Source organism: Hyperoodon ampullatus, assembly GCF_949752795.1.
Source record: "Hyperoodon ampullatus genome assembly, chromosome: 3".
NCBI lineage: Eukaryota > Metazoa > Chordata > Mammalia > Artiodactyla > Ziphiidae > Hyperoodon > Hyperoodon ampullatus.
The window spans coordinates 87,777,267-87,802,226 of NC_136916.1; positions in this window are offsets into that span (position 1 = coordinate 87,777,267).

Genomic DNA, 24,960 nt, shown 5'->3' on the forward strand with positions numbered 1-24,960 from the left:
AAAGTTAAAAAAAAAAAAGAGTCAATACATTTCCCCAAGTTCCTGAATCAGCCACAGTGGCAATCACCTGACCCCAGGTGGCGCAGGCTGGTTCTTCAGGCCACTGTAATGATTAGATTGAATTTCTTCAGTGTCTTAAGGTGAGTGCCCTGGGAGACAGACACTGAGATGGAGATTTGTACGCAGGAAGTAAATGCGGTGGCACACTTGAGAACGACTCCTGTGAGGGAGTGAGGAAAGCAAGATTTGGTAAAGCAGTTGCAGGAAACGTCACAGCCAATCCCAAAGGGAGCTCTGAAGCTGGGAAGGCTTTTTAGAGTCATCTCAAACTGTGGTACAGACACCAGGCCTTTTGCCTCCGTGTTGCCCAGTCATCAGGTGTGGGCTATCCCTAGGTAGGGAATGTAACTGGGCCAGACAGCTCCTTTTGGCTATAGGAAAGGCCTAGAGAGGGACTCAGCTGTGAGTCATCAGCAGGCAACACTCCCAGCCCTGGGAGAATGTGTGTCTGCCCTGCAGTGGGAATTGGGCGACACATCACAACGTTCGCTACACTAATAGATGTTCTGGCCAACCTGATAGCAACCAGCCATCACTGAGAGTCAAATACCACTGGAATTTCTCTGTAGCTGAGACCCTGGCTATTGGGAGGAGACTATTTTGCTAGTCTCCATTTATTTTAAATATTTTCTGAGATTGCTTAGAAGTGTATTAAGGTCAATATTTTTAAGATGTTCTGTTAGGTAGGCCTCCAGGCAAATACCTTCTGTGAGGGTAAAGTAAACAAATTGCAAAAGATATGTGTTTCTGGTCACTTATATGCTCTCCAGGATTTCTCAGAACTGGCCATACCCCTGGACCCCACTTTGCTGGATGGATTTCAGAGCAGGGACATCTGAAGTCCACAGAACCCAGTTCCTGACCCTCAGAGAACAGTTTAGTACAGCTCAAAGGAAAGGCTTCAGATTCACAGATGAGCTGTGTGGCAGCTCATGCTCCAATGAGGTGGCTGTATGTCTCTGTGCAAATCCAATGGCAGGCTGTCACTGGGTAGTGTGGTTGAGTACAAGACCAGCATCGGGGAATAGATGATGATGGGAGTGCAAGGTGCCATATTAGGGGAGGTCAGAAAGGTCTCTGGGATGAGAAAGTGACATCTGAGTAAAGTGAGGAAGTGAGTCATGTAGATTTCTGGAGGTAGGAAGTTCCAGAGAAAGGAAAAAATGTGCCAATGTGCTAAAGCTGAAGAATGTTCAACTCACAGTAAGAAGGTCAATGCAGCTGGGCACAGTGGGCCAAAGGAGGAAAGGTCAGAGGGCTGCTGGGGGCTAGATCATGTGGGGTCAGGAAAGCAGGCCATGGGGAGGACTGGGGATTATTACTATTTTTTTGTGAGTGAAATGGGAAGTCATTAGAGAGTTCTGAGCAAGGAGTGATATGATCTGACATTATGTTTTAAAAGGAACACTCAGAGAACAGACAGTAGGAGGGAAGGGTAGGCAGAGCACAAGTAGGAAGCTACTGTGGTAATTGGGACATGAGAATAAGATGGTTTAAACCAGGGTAACTGCGGAGGTGGTGAAAACTGATTGGGTGCCGGATAAACTTTGGAAATAGAATTTGCTGATGATTTGGCTATAGGTGTGTGAGAGAGAGGAATCAAGGATGACTCCAAGTTCAAGTGTCATTTCTGTGTACAGTCACTCTCCTCTCTCACCTCCACCTCCATTTTGTTTTACTACCCTCCTCTTCTAATCCTGAGGACTCACATTTCCTTACCCAAGCACTTCAGCGTCACCTCACTCTCCCACCCCAGGCCCTCCCTCTTTGATAGTTCCTCATACTCTGCTTCTAAATGCCTTTTTATATTCCAAACTTTTCTATACTGTGTCCTAGCTTATGAATTTTCTGCATAGTGACTGGTTAACTAGTTTGCAAAAGTAAATAAAGACCAAGGTGCTAGTTTGAAAATGTCATACACCCCTACCACCAACACCCCATACATTTCTATTTTTAGTGCATCACCCCTGCCTTATCTCACAGTCATGACCAATAAAGGAATTTTAGGCACTTGAGAGTCAATGGTGAGAGATGTGAGGCCTGGGGGCGTTTTCTAGAAGGAGCTACTTCATTTATATTATCCTCACAGCAATCTGATCAATATTTTTATTCCCATATTACTGAGCGAAGAACTGAGATTCCAAGGGCCTGGGCCCAAGACATGGCTGGTAAATAACAGAGCTGGGATCCAACCCAAACTGTCTGACTCCAGGGTCCGAGCTCTTCCCCTCCATCCCAAGCCCTGCTGGGGCAGAAGGGTGTGCAAATGATTTCTGGGTTATAAGGACACCAAGAGTGGGCCTGCTCTCTAGCTGTGGCACATTCCTGTTATTTCTGAGCTTAAGGCAAAGAGGAGAGAACTCAAAATGCCACCTGGTAAATATTTCTAGTGTTTGTTTCTAGTGCTCAAGACAGTTTTACAAATGACTGTTACTTCAGAGCTATGCTCTGCCAATTCGCTAAAACTCCAAATTGCCTGCTTTAGAGTCTAGAAGCCCTACATGTGCTTTTGAGCAAAAGCTCTGGTCATTTTCAGTCCTCTGGAACAATCTGATAGTGGAGAGTGGTAAAGTAAAATTATAGTTGGAGTTGGGATTTTTTTTTCTCACAGACACCTTGAAATGTGGTGTTTAGTATTTCCTGGCATGAGCTTGGGATCTACTCACATCTGTCTCACCACTTGTAATGTGACTGTAGCACATTAGGTCTATTCTGAATCTTTTTATCCTTCACCTCTATCTATAGGTTCAGAGAAAGAATGAACCATTAATGACCTCATCAATTTAATAGACTATGTCAACTTCTCTATCTAGTCCTATAAACATAAAATCAGACTTGTGGTTTCCTGCTACCCATCTGGATTTCCAAACTACCTTTCAGCCATGATCTTTATTCTTCCTGATTAGAAACAGAGACATTATGGGGAAGGGGGATGGGGAGAGAGGAAGGAAATAGTAATGAATCTTATCAAGGCAACTTCCAACCCTGGGATTATGTCATTCAACTAGGATATGCTTTTGCAGGTAAGGATACCAGTTGGTATGTGTTTCCTTTCCTTGGAAAATCCTTTGTGTCAAACTATTTTTCATATAATACTAAAGTTTACTCATTAACTCACATTGGTAGTCCATTTACCTTTTAGGAAAAGCTCACCACCACAGATCTGTATTAATTTTTTTAGGTATTTAAAAGATAATCTTATGTTTTAGTAAGAGTAACTTTTATGTATGTTGCTGTTAAACTTCAGCAGACAATCAAATAATCATACAGGAATGTAGCTGTAGCTTGACTAGGGACTATTAGCACTCAAATTAATTGATTTTAAATAGTAGTAATAAACTTTATAAGTATTACATAACATTTTTAAAGTAACAAATAAAACATCAATGTTTATTTTTTGTTTCCCTGGGCTAGCTACTTTTAAATAGTAGCATTTAATGATCTTTGCTAATAAAGTAGAACAGTGGTCTAGCAAAAGAGAATTACCACGTATTCAACCATACCCTCTGCTGTTACCATGTAAAACAAGACTAATGGATGTGCTAGGCATTTTACATATGTTGTCACAGTTAAATATCCGAATGACTAAATTCAGTGCCCTGAAAAGCTAATAATATCTTTGGACTACATTATATGGTAGAGGATCTGCAACAGTTAAATTTTAAATTTTATTTTGCTCAATTTTAAAATTGGTTTGCAATTCTGAGCATAGTTAATGCTTATAATGGGCTCCTTGTCCTGAAGCTTAGAATTGTCATCTTTCATTTAGTCAATAAAGTGTTTATGGAGCAACTACAATGTAATAAAGTCTGGGATGAATCAGATACAAATTTAATTCTAATAAAATTATAGTCAAATGCAATCTAAATCAAAACATTTCATGGAACAAGGTCTTTCATGGAACTTTTATAAGGTGACTCAAAAATTTTGATGGAAAAGCAAATGGCCAATAATTGCCAGGATTATTTTGTAAAAAGAGAACAAGGTAAGGAGTCTCCATCTACCAAATACCAGACTTATAATACAGACAGTGTGGGACTTCCCTGGTGGCACAGTGGTTAAGAATCTGTCTGCAAATGCAGGGGCCACAGATCTGAGCCCTGGTCCGGGAGGATCCCATATGCCGCGAAGCAACTAAGCCCGTGCGCCACAACTACTGAGCCTGTGCTCTAGAGCCCACGAGCCACAACTACTGAAGCCTGTGCACCTAGAGCCCATGCTCCTCAACAGGGGAGGCCACCGCAATGAGAAACCCACGCACCGCAACAAGGAGTAGCCCCCACTCGCCGCAACTGGGGAAAGCCCATGCACAGCAACCAAGACCCAACACAGCCATAAATAAATACATTAATTAATTAAAAATCATAATAATACAGACACTGTGTATGGATACAGGGATGAATAAATAAACCAATGCATCACAACAGAAATCCCAGAAAAACAGACAGACATATATGAAAAAAAAAAAATATATGTATATATATATGCTTTAAACATCTTTAAAGTCCTATGAACTGGATCAAAACACTCAAGTTTGGTGCAGCCATATGACTGAGTTCTGAGCCACAGAATGTGGCAAGATGGCTCCTCCAGGCCTGGTCCATGAAACCTCCCTTGTATACTACATGTTCTTTTTTCCCTGGCCTTCTAGACAGATGTAGAAAATTTGGTGGAGCTCTCTGAGGACCAAGAAAATGACAGAGCCACTAGATGGAAAAAGCCTGAATGACTGCATAGAGCAGAGACCCTGTGCCATCCTCTTTGTGCCCCCCCCCCGGTGTATGGCAACATAACCAAGAAATAAACCTCTGCTGTGTTAAACCACTGAAATTTAACACTGCTTGTTTTAACAGTTAGCCTAGTTTGACTAATATACTCTATAATTACATTCATATCCCTGTCTCTTCCTACTAAACAATGAACTCTTTGAGGGCAAAAACATACAGTCCTTCAACCAATGTTGCTTAGCAAACAGATGATCAATAAATACTTATTGAATTAATAAATATTCAATTAAGCCAGGAGAAAGGACTAATATATTTTATAATGTTTCCTTGCACCTACTTCTCCTAAAGTGACTATTAAAACAACCATGCAGGGCTTCCCTGGTGGCGCAGTGGTTGAGAGTCCACCTGCCGATGCAGGGGACACGGGTTTGTGCCCCGGTCCGGGAGGATCCCACATGCCACGGAACGGCTAGGCCCGTGAGCCATGGCCGCTGGGCCTGCGTGTCCGGATCCTGTGCTCCGCAACGGGAGAGGCCACAACAGTGAGAAGCCCGCATACTGCAAAAAAAAAAAAAAAACAACAACAACCATGCACAAAAAAAAAAATTCTTAAACATCAGAAAAATAAAATAACAAGTTAATCATATTTCACTATTTCTCAAGTATTCTAGTATCTGATATTTTGCCATAGTAGAAAATAAGAGATTGATCTGGAGGTTTCCAAAAGACACAATCATGCATTCTTTAAAGCAATTAAAAAAAGAAAACTTTCCATCCACTATTCTCCTGAGGAAAAGAACAAAATTTGCTACATTCTGTAGGTCCAAGTTAATTCTGATCCCGAGGTTTGCATTTGAAACAAGAAAACTTTATGGAGTCACTTTCTCAAGGCTCTTTTGACTACACAGGCATTTCGACACATTTACTGGAGGCAGCCATTTGCCACAGTGTGGCAATAAATAATACACTAAGTCAAAGTGTATTAAAATGGCATTTAATGTACAACCTTCTCCCCCCTTTTTTTTAATTACTAAGAAATATTTGCAACACATTAACCCCAGGCAATCTTAGGAGAATTTCAATTTAAGAATATTAATATATGTGTTTTATTGAGTACTGAGAGAATCATTTAGTATAAATGAAGGATTCCCTATGGAGAGTGATGCTAATATTAATAGATGAAATTACTGCCCCAATATCCTCCCTTTCCCAAATATGATATATTTCAGGAAGCCCACAGAAAGTATACATGCCTATCTTCATTTTCAGATTTAAAAAGCCAGTTGTCACTATTAAGCAGAAGTTACATGTATTGATGTAAAATAAATTAGTATATGGAAAAAAGATATATATGTAGGTATTACTGAATCACTTTGCTGTACACCTGACATTAATACAACATTGAAAATCAACTATACTTCAATTAAAAAAAGAAGTGCTCCAAAAACTAAATAAATAAAATAAAATAAATTAGTATGGCCATTATAGCTTTAAAAGAGAAATCAGAATTTGACACTTGAACCATTCACTCAGTCATGTAAATTCTTAGAGAACGGACAGTTGCTTTAGTGAAGAATGATTGGATGGCCTTTTTGGAAATGAGCAAGTCTGGTAAATACGTATCTCTTGATTATGTGTACTGTGTCTGCAACATGATGTCTGGGTGTCTCCTCATCCCTACCCTACCTTACCCTTACCTTGTGCCTTACTAGTTTCTTTGCCAAGGGATGGGGTAAGGATATTTAATATTTAATATTTCTCAATATTAAAAGGAGTTGAAATTTTAATATGGTTTGTTTTGGGATTGTCTGAAAAAGTCCACACATTAAAATGGCTCCTTAAAAAGGCAACTGCAAAGTGCCATTTATCCCCTCTATCATTTTCTGCCCAAATCCCACCATTTTCTCAACTTTTGTTTTGCCTGAATGGCTTCATGCCAAAGCAACTTCAGGTGCTCAGTTGGGTGATTTGGGTTTCTAATTGTTGAGCATCTTCTATCTCAGCACAAATAAAAGCACACATATTTTCTTAATATACTTCCATGTATGTTACTCGTATTGTGAATGTTGTTTATGACTTTCATCCTGGTCAAAAAACAATCCTTGCTTCAATTATAAGGAAAGTTTTAATATGTTTCTTGGAAAAAAAGTAAGGAGAACATTTTGAATTGAAGTACCAAGAAAAAATTGAATGGCAAAGTATATCTACTATTCTGTTCAATGACATGTTTAAATTCATGTTAAACAACTCGATGTATTAAAATATACATTTTCAGTTTTCTAATAATTCAAAACTAAGACATGAATTTTTAATATTTTTCCAGGTCAGTCAGTTTCATTATGAAAATACATCTGATTTGCAAGATGCTGGGCTATAGGTGTCATATATACACTCACAAAGGCACCAGTCCTGATCACAAAAGAGGTAATGAAAGCAGGGAAAGATGGTTCTATAATTAGGAGCTTGAATTAGATGCTAGCGCAAGATGTAATGTGCTGAACTTAAAATGTCTGTAGAATCAAATCTGACTTTTAAAAGAAACAGCTTTACCACAGAAAGTCCAAATAGTGTCATCATTGTTCAAATCACGAAGTAAAAAACCTCATAAAAGAGAAATAGCAGTGTTTTTTCAGAGCCATTTCATGTCTGCTCTTACAATGCTTACAAATGGAAATAAAGCACATTATGATTCAGAAGAAGTGAAACAACAAATTAAATATTATCTAGACACACTCCATCTCTGAGGGCTATATGCTCTGTTGTTTTTATGAGAAGGATTACTCTGTTGTGGATATCCCTATCCAGAAATGTCCCCAGGAAAATACCCCAGGCTTTTACAGGGTAGTGGAACAACTGTAATCCAAAAATAGTTGGACAGGGGCAGGAGGCATCAAGGAGTATGAGAGACTTCTCAGCATATTCCTTTGATGAGATGTGAAGACTGATGATGAACTGCTTTTACTATTTTCTCTCACAGTTTAGTTTTACAATTTTGGAATGACAAGTGGCATTTTATGAGAAAACAATGTTGTCATGTTGATTAAGCATAGTTATGAAAGAGAGGGAGGTCCCCTGAACAATTTAGCAGAATAATTGTTCAGCTTTTCTCCTTTGTGCTTCTATAATCTCTCTCTATGACTCTATCGAAACCAAAATTCTCCCATCTTATGATGGCTCAAACTCTTAACTTTATTTACCCAGAATAGACTTCTATCTTGTTCTACAAACCCATGTATCCATATATCCCTTCCTACCTGACATTTTTGCCACCTAAACATCCTCTAGGCACTTCAAACTCCACTGAACACATCCTCATTATCCTCACTGTAATTTGTGGTCATTCTGAGAAGTGTTGCAATTATTACTGCATTCTGAAATGCCTCACCCTTGACCTTCCCCATAAAGAATACAAATCTCTGTATACAAAGAGACATAAACTGTTAATGATAGGTTTAGGTTGTTTCTCAAAGTGGTTCTTGTTCTTGCAGCAAAAAAAAATGGTATATTCCTCTATAGCCTTTACAAATATTAAAGAATAAAATGCTTTAAATTCTTTTGATCTTGCTGGCAAAAACTATCTATGTGTTAAGGCTATCTTCTATTAAAGCAGCATTATTTTTGTAGGTAGGTAGGTTGGTAGGCAGAGGATGGTTAGATAGACAGGCAGATAGAGGGGAAAAATAGAGAAATAGAGAGGTATGGATATTGGTGTGTTATAAAATAAAGGAAAAAATGGATGAATGAGTCACTGATTCTCAGTGGGGTGGAAAGACTTCCAGAATGTAGTGAGCCAATCTCTCTGCTGAGGGCTCTTTCTTGGTCATTATCTACACAGCTTGAGTTTTAGAGAACAATCTTATTTTCAAATATTTTGCTCCAGTATTATACCACCTGTATCAATTTTAGTCTTTAGGAAATTTGGTCACCAAATTTATAGTGGAAATTAATAAATGTGTCTCACATATTTCTGTCAGGGTCTTCAAATTTTTTCTTTAAGAGAAAATACATTAAAAGTTCAGTTGTAGGACAACTTCCATTTTTCAACTTTCCACTTTAGTCATTTCTCAGTTCTCCTCTTTCTTGACCTAACAGCAGCATTCAATAAAGTTGATCCCTCCTCCTTCTTGAATAGTTTCTTTACTTGGCTTTGGCACATCACTCTCTCTTAGTTCTCTCCTTACATCATTGGTTGCTCCTTCTCAGTCACCTTTGGCGACTCTTCCACAACTACTTGAACTCTAAACGTTGTCCTGCCCCGGGGCTCAATCTTTGGATGTCTTTATATATCTACAATTTCAAGTTGTTGCATGGCTTTAAATACCATTTATATACCACTAATGCTCAAAATTATAGTTCAGCCTGGACCTCTTATGTGAAGTCTTTTCTGTCTACTCAAAATCTCCACACAGATGTTTAACACAAATTTAAATTCAATGTGTTGAAAACAGAACTCTTGATTTTCCCCTCAACTCTTATTCTCCTGCAGTTAGCCTTATCTCTACCAATAGCAATTCATCAATCCAGTTGCTTGGGCCAAAACCCCTGTACTTTTCTGTGATTCCTCTGTTGTCCTCAGACCCTACCATCAATCTTTTAGGAACTCTCGTTGGCTCCACCTTAAAATTATATCCATAATACTACCAATGCTCAACATGTCTTTCTGTTCCAATTTTTTCACCCACATCCACTGCTATGATCTTTGTTAAGCTATTATCATCACAAACCTGGATTATTGCAATAATTTTCTAACTGTTTTTTTCCTTCCTGTTTCCCTATAGTCCATTCTCAACACAGCAGGCAGTGATCCTTTTAAAACTCAAGTCAGCTCATGTCCTTCTTCTGCTCAAAACTCTCCCATGGTTTCCTGTCTTTCCCAGAGTAAAAGCCTCTAAAACCTTAAGTGATCTGGCTCCCCAAGAGCTCTTCTGTCACTCTTCTTATTTGTTGTGTTCCAGCTATACTGACTTTCTTGCTTTTCCTTGAATACATGCCTAGCACTCTGCCACCTCAGGGCTTTTGCACTGGCTGTTCCCTCTGCCTAGAATAATCTTTCTTTAATACTCCCAAGTATCACTGGATATTTTATTCAATTATCTGCTCAATTTTCACCTTATCAAAGACACCTTCCCAGACAATGCTAATATAAAATAGTAATACCTCATTTTCTACCTCACTAATCATGATTAATTTTCCTCTAAGGCACTTTAAAACCATCTGACATACTACATTTTGTGTTAGAGGGGACTCCCTGAACTGTATTATTGGATGTGGAGAAAATGTGGAATATTATAACAATGAGGAGGCAGAATCCTGGCAGGAATAAGGAGGACTGGGCAGAGGCTCTGAGGAAGAAGAATGTGGTTTGTGAAAAAGAACTTTCTCTCTGCAAACAGAGCCTGGTGTTGCCAGACAACCAGCTCTCATGGCCCCCAAATTGCCTTAATGACTCTGAAAGGGGTTAGTGGAAAGGTGGAGAGATTTGCAGGCTTGTATTTTTTTGCATATGAGATGCCAGAGGTGGAATCTTCAATCATGGTTAGCATCACTTTCCTCCAGTCTTTGCCATGTTGAACTATACCAATGCTCAAACTGCAGGGTTTCCCACATCAGAGCAGGTATCCCAATGGCCTAGGGCAATTCCCTGATTAGGATGGCTCACTCTTTTCTTATCCCCTTCTTCTGAGGCAATGGTTTCAATGGAAGGCAGTGAGTTGTAAATGCCACAAGACATCACAAGTCTGGGAGCTGGCACTGGGCCCACCATGGCTTACCTCCAAATCCCTGGTTTCCCTAAAGCTGAATGCCTGGTTCTCAGCTTATCAAAGTAACACTCTGGCAGAGACCACTTTGAAAATCTGCACCCAAACTACAATTTCAGGGATTTGAGAAATCACACAACTAGCTTTTTCTTTCCATTTCTGTAAGTGGGGAAATGGAGGGTATTTTTAAGGGTAAAGAGCTTTTCTGATTAAGTGGCTCCTTGACAAATCCTACTGCCACCAGAGCCGGTATTAACTGTCACAATCCCCAGACAGGATTGTAAAGTGGGAGAAGTGTGTTCTGTGTACCTTTCCACTCTGGAAACTCTCTCTCCAACTCTGTTCTCTCATCCTCAACCAAAAGGCCTCTTTAAGGCTATTTACTTTGTTTCCTCTCTGTGAAATATGTTTTAGCTCTGCAGTAGTATGAAGGCGACCATGAGTCATCAGAAGGATGGAAGTAAAACGTGGGGGCAAACTTAGGTCACATGCTAAGACGAGCAAGACACAAAGGCCAAAACCTTGTCAGTGAAGCAAAACCAGGACAGGGGGGCTGTACTGGAGTCAGAGCAAGAAGCATTCATCTGGGGAATTAGGATACACAAAAATGATTCATGAGCAAATAAATCCAAGATCAAAGTGAGTAAAGGGTTGAATGAATTATGTTTTGGGGTAAGGCATAGGAAATAGGGCATGTACACAGTTGGTCTGAATGAATGTTCAGCTTTGTGTGTTTGTTTTGTGTGTGGGGGTGTGTGTCCTCTTTGGAAAACTAAAGACTCCCGTGTATTAGGTGCACTTCTACTGTTCTTATAGAGAGAACTAACATTTACCGTGCACTTTCTCTGTGACAGGCAAGGGCTTTACTTGCATTATTTTATTGAATTCTTGCAGCTATGGTGTAAGCGCTATGTTTACCCCCATCACTTGTTTAAACTTATAGAGTAATATAGACTCTAGGCTTTGAATCTGACTCTGGCTGATTCTAGAGACAATGCTCACTCTAAACAGCCATTTGGTCTCCATATGGTATTGTGTTGAATTAACAAACAGCCTGCATTTGACACACAGCAACACTCCCCAGGGTCTAAGTCAATTAACTGGGACTTTCTCAAAACCCTCCCTCATGTAATGCTGTTCCCCTGAAACTTTCAATGATCCTTCTAGTTCCCCAGGTTCTGTGATAATAATTTATCTGATTTGATATCTCAGAATTTAATGAACTAGCCTTGGCCTGCAGGATCTGGTCTCTGGAATATTAGCTCTGATATGAAATCTAATATAACTTTAAATTCAATCCAATGTACCTAACAGAATCAGCCTTAAATAGGTATTACCATAAAGAAAACTATTACAAAGGCATAGGTGATGACAATTATATTATAAATTTTATCATCTCCTAATAACATGCCAGGTTGACCAAATTCTCCACTGGGATTCCTAAATCCCCTAAAACTGTGACCCAGAGGACACACTGCCCAAAGTCCCTGAAAGGATTTCTCCTAATAATTGGAGTACAATGCGTAACTTCATTTCTAATTCCCTAAACTCTATTCTGGAATACAACAATATTGAATCAATATTTGCCTTGGGTCTCCTCATCCCAGGGACTCATGCATTATCACACCATTTATTGGCATTCATTCATTCAACACGGAATCACTGAGCATCTCTGGGCCATGCCTTGGGACTAAAGAGTGAACAGGTCAGGCATTGTCCCTTGTGAAGCTTATGGTCCAAAGTGGGAGCTGAGTCATGTTGTAGTGTCGAGAGTACTAACCATGAAAGATTCCCATTCTACCTCCTAACAAGCTGCACTTCCCAGCCATATTTTTAATCTTACTAAAAATGCTATAGGGTCCTTCACTCAAGTTGATACTGCTCTGGGGTCTCACTGAGATGAAGACTACTCTTGAAAGACTTGAGCTTCCTGGCCATAATATACTCCATTTCAACAGAGAGTGAATTTATTCCTGCTTCTGTATATTCCTATTGTGTATACAATTTTCCCTTTCTGGAAAACTTTATCCTTCCACTTTGTTTATCTAATTCTTGCCTTCCTGAAAAGCCCAGCTCAGGTTCCCTTCTTTTCTGAAACACTCTGTGACATAAGGGAGTTCTTCACCTAAACTCGCAGGACTTTCATTATTTGTGCCACTTGTTATCATGACTCCTTAGATTACTTATCTTTTCTTATATCTACCCTCCAGGTTTTTTTTTACCTTTTCATCTTGTATTCTGTTGTTTAGAAAATTGCCTAACACACAGTAACCATTTTAGCCATTTCTGGGTAAAATGGTTATTGATGATAAAAACACATATTTCTCTATGAAACTGGTGATTACCAGGCTTAAAGAGTAAACCTTTCCAAGGTAAACACTTATGACAATTAGCTTTTGGCCAGAAAGATTCACCCTTAGACTCAGGATCTGTATATTTCCTTTTAGGTATCTTTTCATGCCATGGGTCATGAGGTCAGCTTTTTCAGCACTGGTTTCATGTGTGGTGGTGTATTATAGAGAGGGAGCAAGAAAGAAGAAAGGAGAAATAAGGCTTATTGTTTACTGGCTATAGTAGCTGATGCTCTGTGGGAAGTGGCTGGTTATTTGGTACCAGGGGTTGTATAAGCACTATAAATAAGACTGAATAAAGAACTGAGTGAAAATCCCAGACGAGGCACTAGGAATTGGGAGAACAAGATACGACGATGAGTTCAAATACACTTTGTCAAAGAAATGTCAAGAACATAACAGAGAATAGGACAACTCATTTGATCAAAGACAGGGAAGTTATAAGTATCCAGACCACAGTCTAGGCAGGGAGTGAATGTGGAACCAAATCAAGTAAAGAATCTGAACAGCAAGGATCAGGAATTCAGGACAATAATTCTAAATGGTCTCTGTAGTAAGTGGTACTCAATCAGTATTTGTTGAATAAGTAAATGAACAAAAAGGACACACTGGGACCTGACTGTAATCTAAACGAATCCATTTGCCCTCAGATGCGTTCCCTGCCCTTGCCCCACTCCACTCCATATCACAGGAAGATTGACCCCTGGGGGCTGCCATTTTCCAGGTGACTTCCTGTTGGGTTCAGCAGCACTGACAGGAGATTGGGGTGGCAGGGTAAAGCCAGGGTACTCTTCCCCTTCTATACGGCTCCGGTTGGCATTTCAAGAAACAGCTGTGTTTCCTTCCTGCCTCTAGTTCTCAGTGGGTCAGCCCATTGAGGTTCTGGACCCTGAGCTTTAGTAATGTCACCTTCTACATTTGTCTCTCTAGCCCAACACCATCAAACATATATATAATGTAAGAGCCATATATGTAAGTTTTAATTTTCTAATAGCCACATTTAAAAAGTCAAAATTAAAGGGTGAAATGAATTTAAATACTATATTTTATTTAACCCAACATATTCAACATATTTCTCTGTGCATTCAATATAAAAACTATTAATGAGCTATTTTCCATTCTTTTTTTCATATTAATTCTTCACAATCTGGCATGTATTTTACATTAAGAACACATCTTAGTTCAGACTAGCCACATTTCAAGTGCTCATCAACCAGGTGTGGCTGGCTACCATACTGGACAACACAGTTCTAGTCTACTGGTAAGAGGGGTTTCCTGCTACTGCTAATTTTGGGGTTGCTTCATCATTACTCCTTGTTTTGCTTTTAAGCTATGACATCACTTGTGTAACTAATTTCCTGAATTAAAACCCATTGTAAATACTTGAAGCAGTTTCTGGGTTTTTTAAGAGCCTGACTAAAACAGATTTACTAACAATACTAAAGAAAGAATATCAGATGGTCAGCCATGAAAGAGAGAAAAGGAGAGTCAAAAAATACTAAAATTCATATGGAACCACAAAAGACTCTGAATAAATAAAGCAATCTTGATCAAGCAGAACCAAACTGGAGGCATAACACTTCCTGATTTCAAATTATATTGCAAAGCAATAGTAATCAAAACAGTATGGTACTGGCGTAAAAACAGACACAGACCAATGGAACAGACTTGAGAGCCTAGAAATAAACCCACATATATATGGTCAAATAATATTTGACAAGGAAACCAAGAAGATTCAATGGGGAAAGGAAATCCTGCTATTTATCACAACACGGATTAACATGAAGGACATTAGGCCCAGTGATATATAAGCCAGACAAAGAAAGACAAAGACTGCATGATCTCACTTATATGTGGAATCTAAAAAAAAAAAAAAAAAGTCAACTCATAGTAACAGAAAGTAATATGGTGGTTACTAGGGGCTTGGGAGGGTAGAGGAAATAAGGAGGTGTTGGTCAAAGGGTACAAACTTTCAGTTATAAGATGAATAAGTTCTGGTGACCTAATGTACAGCATGGTGACTATAGAAATTAATAATATTATGTATTGTATTATATTGTACACTTGAACTTTGCTAAGGGAGTAGCTCTCACCACAAAAATAAAGGGGGGTAACAATGTGAGGTGATAGATATGTTAATTTGCTTCATTGTGGTAATCATATCACAATGTATACATATATCAAGACATCATATTTTACTACCTAAGTACAAACAATTTTTATCTGTCAATCATACTTCAAGAAAGCTGGGAGTGAGGGGGAAGGAAGGTCACAGAAGCAAACCTCAACAGTGACCACCATAGAGAGCAAGTTTTGCCAATCCCACTCTTAAAATTATGGTTAACAACATTATAGTCATGCTGGGAAGGGTGTCTCAAATTCTTTTAGCAAACGCACGTTCTCATTCAAATATCATTCAACTTATCAAGAGACTCCTTTCCTTCCCCTGCTCCATTGCTGTAATTCCATGCACACTAAGAAATCCTCATTACAATTTGGCTTCCCATGCAGGCCTGCCTGTAAAATAGAAACCACAAGCTATGCAGATTTAAAAACTTGGTCTTTCTCTTCATATCCTTATGGGATACTTACTTCAAGGTGTCTTTACCACACAGTATCCTGCTTCATGCACATGGCAGACCCTGGCAGGAGTCTGCTGTAGTGCTTCCAATCAGACACTTGACCTGGCAGGTCTTAGCTCTTTGGGCCTCCACTACCTCTTCTGTGAAAGAAGAGGAGATGGATTCAATTCAGGTTTTATAGCCATAGAGAGCTGGAAGGAACTGTAGTGTCTACTGGTCCAAACACTTATTTTTTACAGATGGGGATAGTGAGGCCCACGGGGATTTAAAACACTGACCAAAGTAATGCAGCAAGTTAGTAGCAGAATGGAGATTAAGACCCATGTTTTCTGCTTCTTGGAACAGTGTTTTTTTATACTGTGTCACATATTAGATTATTATGTTAGATCCTAGATAAAAATCTCAAAGTTATATTTGTCTAGCATTTAGATTCCCCAATGCAGAAACTCAAGTACTACTTGGCCTCCTAACAAATGACAGTTTATTTGAAGTTTTATGTGTGGTATGTATTTGGGACATTGGGTTAGGATCTGAGATGCTACATTTAATATGATGGACATGAGCATAGTGCACCAGGTTGGTTAAAAGTGCATTGTTCTAACATATGGACACCAAGGGGGGAAAGTGGCAGGGGGTGGTGGTGGTGGTGGGATGAATTGGGAGATTAGGATTGACATGTATACACTAATATGTATAAAATGGATAACTAATAAGAACCTGTTGTATAAAAAAATAAATAAAGTTCAAAAATTCAAAAAAAAGAAACAACTACTATTATATCATAGTTTTCAAAAGCTTCATAAGGCTACTTACTGCTTATTGAAGAAAATCGGGATTTCTTACTCCAGTAATAAAAGTCCACAGTGATACTTTCTGATTTATATATCTTGATGACCTTGCTGAATTAGTGACCATTTCTTCAGTATGTCCTGTGGACTTTCTCCATTCCCTTTCTATATAACTATGGAAATTCCATCAATCCTTTAAAAAAATAAATGAGTAAAATATTTTTTTTTAAGGTGCATTGTTCTCTCTCTCCTATCTTTTGCTGGATGATGCTGAGAATGGTAGTTTAAAAGTGGAAGGTAATCCATCTCAAATAATGAACTATTTTGTTTAGGTTTGAAAATAAAATATATAAAGATTCAAACTGACAAAATGCAATAGGATTCATTCATTCACTGGGTGTCTGTACTAATTCAAGGTCTTGACAATAAGGAGAAAACAATGAGCAAAAGAGAACAAATTTCTGCCCTTATGGAATTTAGATGCTGGGGTAGACGCCACATAATAAACAAGTGTCAGATATAAAACAATTACAGTCAGTGATAAATGTGAAGAAATTGCAGGTTGCCATGATAGAGAATATCAGGGCATTTACTTTGGATAAGATGGCTAGGGAAGGCCTCTCTAAAATGATGCTACTTAAGCTGAGTTTCAAACTGAAAGGCTGTGCAACTCCCCAGAAAGAGAGGACAGCATTCCAGAAAGAGGGAAAATGTATAAAAGTGCTGAGGTGATAAGTTCTGGGCTTTTAACTATACGTGATAAACTAGAAAAATTTGGAATGTAAGCAATTCTGTTTTGTAGTAAAATGCCATCAGTCTTAATTCAAATTTGTCTTATCAGACGAGGAGTGTAGACTCAATAGCATGTATGGACTTAAGGAACTGAGTCCATTCATAGCTCTGGCTCACATATGATTCCCAGAGACTTCCCATAGAGTGCCCAAAGGTTGCAACAGAGAACAAACAGACTAAAATAAAAAAGGCCCTGGATAAGGGCCCTGAAAATAAAAGGGAATATTCCCTCTTAATAAATAGCAGTTTGAGTTTGAGACTGTAGAGGGGAGGGCATTAATCATCTCCCCACCCTCTCTCTGATCCCTCAGAAAGGCCATTTTAATAGAGAAATTGCCAACAAAAAGCACAAAAATGTGAAAAACATCAAACTAAATAGACTGCAAAAAGGACACTTGTTTATGGTATGGGAGCTGAAGTAAGAAGGCAGAGTGTTGCTTTACTCTACCTCAGCTGGGAACATTCTCATTGGGTGACAAATTTTTCTCTGTTATGAGCATGTCTGTGAATGATCGTGAAAGTGCCCTGAGTATTGATCTTGTGGTTATAAATAAATGTTAGCAAGTAGGCAGATTCACAGGTACAAACTCCATGAATAGTAAGGGCTGACTGTATATATATATTGAGTATGTTTCAGGTTCCGTACCAGCACTTTATGTGTATCGCCCTATTTAATCCTCATAGGAACTCTTATGAGACAGGTACTCCTTCTATAATAGTGTGCAACTGTCATTAAATAAATTTCCAGAAGTCACACAGTTTGTAAGCAGTGGAGCTAAGACTCCTACCCTGGGGTCTCTAAATCCAATGCCCATGTTCTTAACCATTATGCTGAATTGTCTCCATAAATATGATGACTCCCATAAGATTTTCTTGCCTTGGTAGAGGCCAGTGGATGAAGGGCATGTTCTGTATATCCAAATGGTCACTTCTTTAGAGGATGAGTGTAATCTAGAGCTGACTAATCCTGTCAATCATAGCACACTATCTTCTCAGCCTCTATGCCTAAAACACTAAAACACAGACTATCCATAGGAAGAGTTGGCAAGATGTTCAACTCAGATATTTAAGTTTGAATTGTTTACTAAGGAGGATACTCAATGCTACAAGAAAATCTCTGAATTTAAGGCATAGGCTCCAAAGTTTAAATCCTTATAGTTTGAAGTTGTGGAATTGGATTTCCCGCCATCATTGAACCACAAGTATCAATTTTAACATGATAAGAAATAAGAAATTCTGTTTTAAAAATATCAAAAATACATAACTATAAAAGGCATCATTTATTGAAATCCTATTTAATGAGTGAAAGAAAACACAACTGATGAGGCACTCACTGCTATGTGTAAGTGGTTTTGGATAAGCAATGAAAGTTTTCAAAGCTTGTGAATACTTTGGTTTTTTTCCAAATAAACACTATATGGATCTATATGCTCAATCCTTGACTGGCTCCCAAAATTTTCCTCCTATTGGCTTATTGATAAAGTGTTCTGTTTTTTTTAATAGATTCTGCAATTAGCACTAGTTTCATGACTGAATGCAAAGCTTGTTAAACTTAGAATACTTGTCTCCAGCAATTCACAATCACTGATTGTTCTGTATTATTCTGTACCAAGTGTATATGTCAGTCCCCACAGCATATAAATAGACTGTAATAACATTTAGCAATATAAAATGAGGACAATGACTATCCCTATCCCTCACTCCCTTTCTCATGAGGGTGTGGTGTTCATTGTTTATTGCTTGGAGAGATTTGCCAAGAACAATGGCTACTCAAGCCAGTAGCATTTATTCCAGCTGCATCTTGAACTGATTAAAAACTATTTCTCCATGCAAAGAGTATTTTTCACCTTGAGCCAAAGGATGAGTGTGATTAAGGGATTTGATTGGATCATCAGAGAAACAATGACATGGAAACTGAGAGTAAAATCATAGTTGTGCTTGTCTTCTCAGTTACAATATGAACACATAACTATTTAGGTTTGACTGAACCAAATATCTAACTTTTAACTTAAATATGCAGATATTACTTTTTCATTCATTGGGTTTTGATATTCAAGCAAAATCTGAATCAATAAATTGATGATAAAACTTAGGAGATTCATTTGGTAGAGACTGGGCACTCTGTGCTGTATTTTCAGTTTGTAATTGGTACACAAGTAAGAAATGTTCCATTTGGGTACAACTGGTAATACCCTGGGATAATTTAGGAGAATTATTAACAAATACAAAAGGAAATCCTAATTCTGAGGAATTGGGGTAGGAGAAAGGGTGAGTTGGCATCTTTGAAATAGTTCATTTATTCCAGGGAATAGGCAAGTGTTGGAGGTGAAGTAAGTTCCAAAGAAATAAAACCATCCCAGCTGGATTGGATGAGGAATAAATATGCTTCAATAATATTCATATACAGGAAAAGAGATACTTTGGATAAAGATTTCCTTAACTACTCAGAATGGTTTCTAACCAGTCACTAGAAAGTATATGAATTTAGAGGCTAATGCATAGATTAATTAGCAGAACACTGAGAAAAAAATCAAAGTAGGTATATTGGAAATTGTATGTTTTCACCCACAAAAGAAAACAGAAATTTTCTAATCCTCATGAGCACACTCCAAAGAGAACATTTTTTTCCTGAAAAGTCTAGTTTAATCTAAGGGCCTTTGCAAAGAAGGCAGGGAGATTTTGTCCAAAGAGCAGGTAATTTAGAAAAAATATGAAGTTGCAATTGATTATTGAATACCTGTAGGCTAGCATTGCAACAGGGGAAGGGGGGTTGTTGAACAAAACATTAGAATTTTAGCTTAAACAATACTTAATGAATCTCACATGTTTCTAAATATACATCATCATGTAATACATATGCACTAGTGTTATAGGTGTAGTTTTCCTCTTACTAATGTTATGTGGCAAGACAGCAGGTTTGATAGGTTATTTATGTATTATCTACTCTAAATCTCTCCTTTGAGGGACAGAGGGACAGGCCATTCTGACTCCCTGAAGACTGCCTTCAGCCAAGGAAGAACAGAGGCAGTTTTTAAAATATGTGGCACTCTTTTTTTCTGTTTCTATTAATATTTTCACTGCTCCCTCATAATATATGTGAGCATTTCTTTGAGGAGCTTTAGGCTTGGATTCACTCTTTATAACTAATATTGTTCAAATTATTACATTTTATAGGAATATCTACTTGAGTCTACATGTAGACTCATGTGAAGTACTTAGTTCATTCCAGGTACAGTGTAAGAGCTGAATAAGCTTTAGCAAGCTTCACAGTTCACATATTTCATAAAAATAGCTATTAAGGTCTTTACTTGCTAGTTAGGAAGTGACAACATTGATCATTGAAAAAGTAAATATTTGTCAATTTTGTGATAATATTGCTGTCGTTATCATTTTGTTCTTAGTTGATCATCAGTCAAATCTGTACTTAAACAGCTCATCTAAAACTTCATAGGGACTTCCCTGGTGGCACAGTGGTTAAGAATCTGCCTGCCAATGCAGGGGAAATGGGTTTGAACCCTGGTCCGGGAAGATCGCACATGCCACAGAGCAACTAAGCCCGTGCACCACAACTACTGAGCCTGCGCTCTAGAGCCGGCAAGCCACAACTACTGAAGCCTGCGCACCTAAAGCTCACACTCCACAACAAGAGAAGCCACTGCAATGAGAAGCCTGCGCACCGCAATGAAGAGTAGCCCCCTCTCTCCACAACTAGAGAGAAAGTCTGCACGCAACAATGAAGATCCAACGCAGCCAAAATAAATAAATAAAAAATTATAAAAATAAATAAATAAATAAAATAAACTTCATAAAGAGTTGTGACTTTAGCCTTAACATATGAAATAAATTCGTGCCTGTTTTCATCATGTATTTTATATACTTTTCTGCCTTTCTGTCTCCAAAATGTACAACAGTAGACTCCTTGGAGAGACATAGGTAATTTTGAGTGCTTTATCCACCATGTCTTAGCTCCAAATATGTGACAAACTCTGAACTTGGTACTGGAGATGTCATGGAAGCTCTGACCTGGTGGAAAAGATAAACACAGTTGGATATTTGCATCACAATTACTGATAGAATGTGTGCCAAGTGCCATGAGAGCACAGAGAAGGGAATATCTAACTGTGCCTGTATTAGATGAGGGGATTGGTCTAATGGGTCGAGGAATGCTTGAACTTGGTATTGAAAACAATAGAAATTGGGTAGGTAGACAATGGCTGAAGCACCTTTCAGGAAAAGGGAAAAACTTTACTTGAAATTAGGTCAGGTCATGAGGTATGTGAGGAGAAGTAGGAAGAGATGAGGCTGAGTTGAAACTTTATCCTATAGCTCGTTGAAGGAGACTCACTGAAAGGTTTCATGTCATAGTATGAAGGACAAGTTGTGAGGAACAAGAATGAAGACAGAAGAATCAGTTAGAAGCCTGTTATAGAAAAAGTCCAGGTGATTGATAAGGTCCTGAGGATAACAGGTATTTGAATTTATTTAACAAATATTTGCAGAGTACTTATGTATTAAGCCCTGGTCTAAGCATGTTATAAATATTAACTCACCCCCTATAACTATAACATCCCTATGAAGTAAAGTACTATTATTATCATCCCTTTTTGACTGAGGAGACCAAGGCACTGAAAGGCTAAGAATTTTGTTCAAAGTCACACAGCTAATAAATGATAAATCCAGTATTTAAATCCAGGCAGTTTGGTTCCAGCATCCTTACTCTTAACCATTATTACCACATTGCTTTTTATAATCCAGATCAGGAGTTCATTCCATGGCTTGGGTAACTAGGTAGATGGTGACACCATTTATGGAGACTGGGAAAACAGAAGGAGGAGCATATTTCTTTTGGGCAAGTATAGAGCTAATATGTTCAGTTTTAGATATGTCAAGTTTGAGATCCTTCTGCCCAACACTTTGTTCAGGCCTAATCACAATGGATAATTGTTGACTGTAGCCAATCATTTCTAGAGCCCTAGTAACTGGGATAAGTGTCTATGTCAAAAGTGGTGTGAAAGCTTCTTGGGGACTTGATGGTTTTTATGTAGGTTGAAAGTAGTGGTATACCAATGAAATTGGTGGGACGTGTACTCATACTCCTGCTTCCCCTAAATTAGACCCCCAACACGGGACAAATCACTGAGAGCTGTACTACTGTGTATTTTTAGTGGAAGTTCAGGAATATGCAGTTCTTTTTCCCTCCCCTCAAATCCCATTGCAAAGATAAAAGACCTTTCATATATTATTTAGCACATTTTGAGCAACAGTCACAACCCAAAGGTCACTGAGTTAGGATCACTGTGACAAAAATTTCAAATGAATAAACATCTAGAAGATTTCACTGTAATTCATTTAAGACAAGGCAGTGAAAATAATATCTGCCTAAGAGAACTAAACTCAGCCGAAACTCTGCCCAAACCCTCAGATTCAACTTCCATTGCTGTCAGTTGGAATTATCCTGAAATACTTAAAAGAGGCAAGTCAGGTCTATGACACATTATTGTGCCAGGGCTTTTTGTCTGTTGCTTATTGCTAGTTTTATTTTTTCCACTTGCCAAGGTTTAAAAATGGGTACAAGATAAAACAAATTTTTGAAGCAGATTTCAAATCTTTGGTGGTTGTTGAATTCCATTCCTTAATATTCTTGCCTCAGGAGAAGAGGGAAATAAAACATTTCTCAACAGATAGGTAAGTCTTGACATATTGTCCTGTCATGCAACTAGAGGATGGGACAGGGAACGGCAAGTTGTTTTATATTTGAGCAAATGTTCTTTCACGTGCCGTGAGTCCTCTGGGAGTGTCTCTGAATTCGTTCTGTGACTCCTAGCTCTTCAAGTTGCACACAGTTTTCTCTAATTAAATTTTTGTGATGTAAGGGCTCATTGAATAGTTTGCTCATTGTCCTAGAGTGCAGTGAGTTCTCCCTTAATTTCTCCCAGAAGTTCATATGTCAGGAAGTCAGCAAACCACTGTAGACAAACACTCCTAAGTTTTTGGCTGAGTTTCTAGATTATATTAGAGGTATCTCTCTCCAAGTACAGGCTGTACCCATAACAGAATGATAGGCATGCCAAGGTACTCAAAATAGTCCTTCCAATACCAACACATGGGTCTGTATTAAAATACTATATTATTATCCTTGGAGAGAGTGAAGTAAATTTTTCTTTTAGATCCTACTTATAAAAGTAACAAGTAGAATAAATTTTGTAGAATTGAAAATAATAGCTTATAAATCCAATTTCATCTTTTCCGCTGGACTCATGACCAATATATTAGACTGCACACCAGACAGATTCACCAGGATGTCATAGATCCTCAGTCTCAACATGACCAACATCTTCTCTGCAAGACATGTTCTTCCTATTAGAGTTTCTACTTCAGTTAGTGGCATTATCATGTACCCAAACCAGAAATCCAAGCGGACTTTTCAATTCCTCATTTTTCCTACTTCTCCACACCAATCAACAGCCCTCACTTTGTGTATGATCTTCTAAATAGCTCTCAAGTACATTCTCTCTTCTCCATCACCACTGCCACAACTGTTGTTTAGGCCAACAACATCTCTCCTCTGGATGATTCCAATTGCCTCCAAACTAGTCTCAACTATTTCCAGTTTCTATTCTCCCTCCACAAAGCCACAGAAGTGAAATTTCTAAATCACAATCGTATCACACCCCCTTCTTAACTCTCTCTCTCACCCCTGCCTCAGTGGCTCCTAAATTCTTACATAAGAAAGCCCAAGCTCCTTGGTATAGCACCTAAGGCCCTTCATGGCTTGGCTCCTTCAAACCATGTGCTCATTTTTGTTTATCCTCCATTAATGATGTCTCCAGTTCAGACAGGTCTCTGAACGTTCCTAGTTATTCACGCCTCCATCCCTATACAGAATAGGTCAGTTCCCTCAACAGCTACTATTTAGGTAACATACAAAACCTCTATAAAGACCCCTCACAGCTATTTCTTTAGCTCTGGGAATTGTCCAAGTTTCCCTGATATCCAGACTCCTTGATTGTCATTATGTTTTATCCGTATTTTCCATTATTATTTACTTTTACTCAGCTTCTCCTTAATATTTTCTGGTCTGTTTTTCTCCCTCCTGGTTGCAAGCAGGAAAGCCCTCAGGCAAGTGACACTCCATCCCTATATCCTACTCTAAGCCCTTCATACTAAATGCCAAAGGTCCATCTGGGGGTGGGGTGAGTCTCTGCCTTTGTACAAGAATGCCTTCTCCCTCCTCTACTGATTATAAATGCCTTGCATTGTCCTTCAAAACCTAGCTCAAATGTCCCCAACTTTAAAAGGACTCCCCTGTTATATCAATTAAGATAGTTGTACCTTCCTATTTGCAGCCCTATACCTTGTACAAGTTTCTATTTCATTTATCACTCTCTATTGAGTGATCTTGGGCAATATGTTTAAGGTTGTCGTGTGGCTGATCTATAAAAACAGGATAAATTAACTCTCAGGGTTGCCATCACATAGTAGATACTCAGTAAGTGTTTACCAAGAACTGATGGCAAGGATGCTTCTAACTAGGAACAGAAAGCCATATAAAGGCTGGGGATACATTCATGCCATGACTGTTTTAGGGACTAGGTGTAGCACTTCTGTAATTTGAAGTTCCTATTACCTATGTTTAAAACTTATGGCCTTGCAGAATTAATGTGACCCCTATCAAATTAACCATGACACTTTTCACAGAACTAAAATAAATAATCCTAAAATTTATATGGAACCATGAAAGACCCAGAATTGCCAAGGCAATCCTGAGGAAATAGAACAAAGCAGGAAGCATAACCCTCCCAGACTTCAGGCAATACCACAAAGCCACAGTAATCAAAACAGCATGGTACTGGCACAAAAACAGACAGATGGATCAATGGAACAGAATAGAGAGTCCAGAC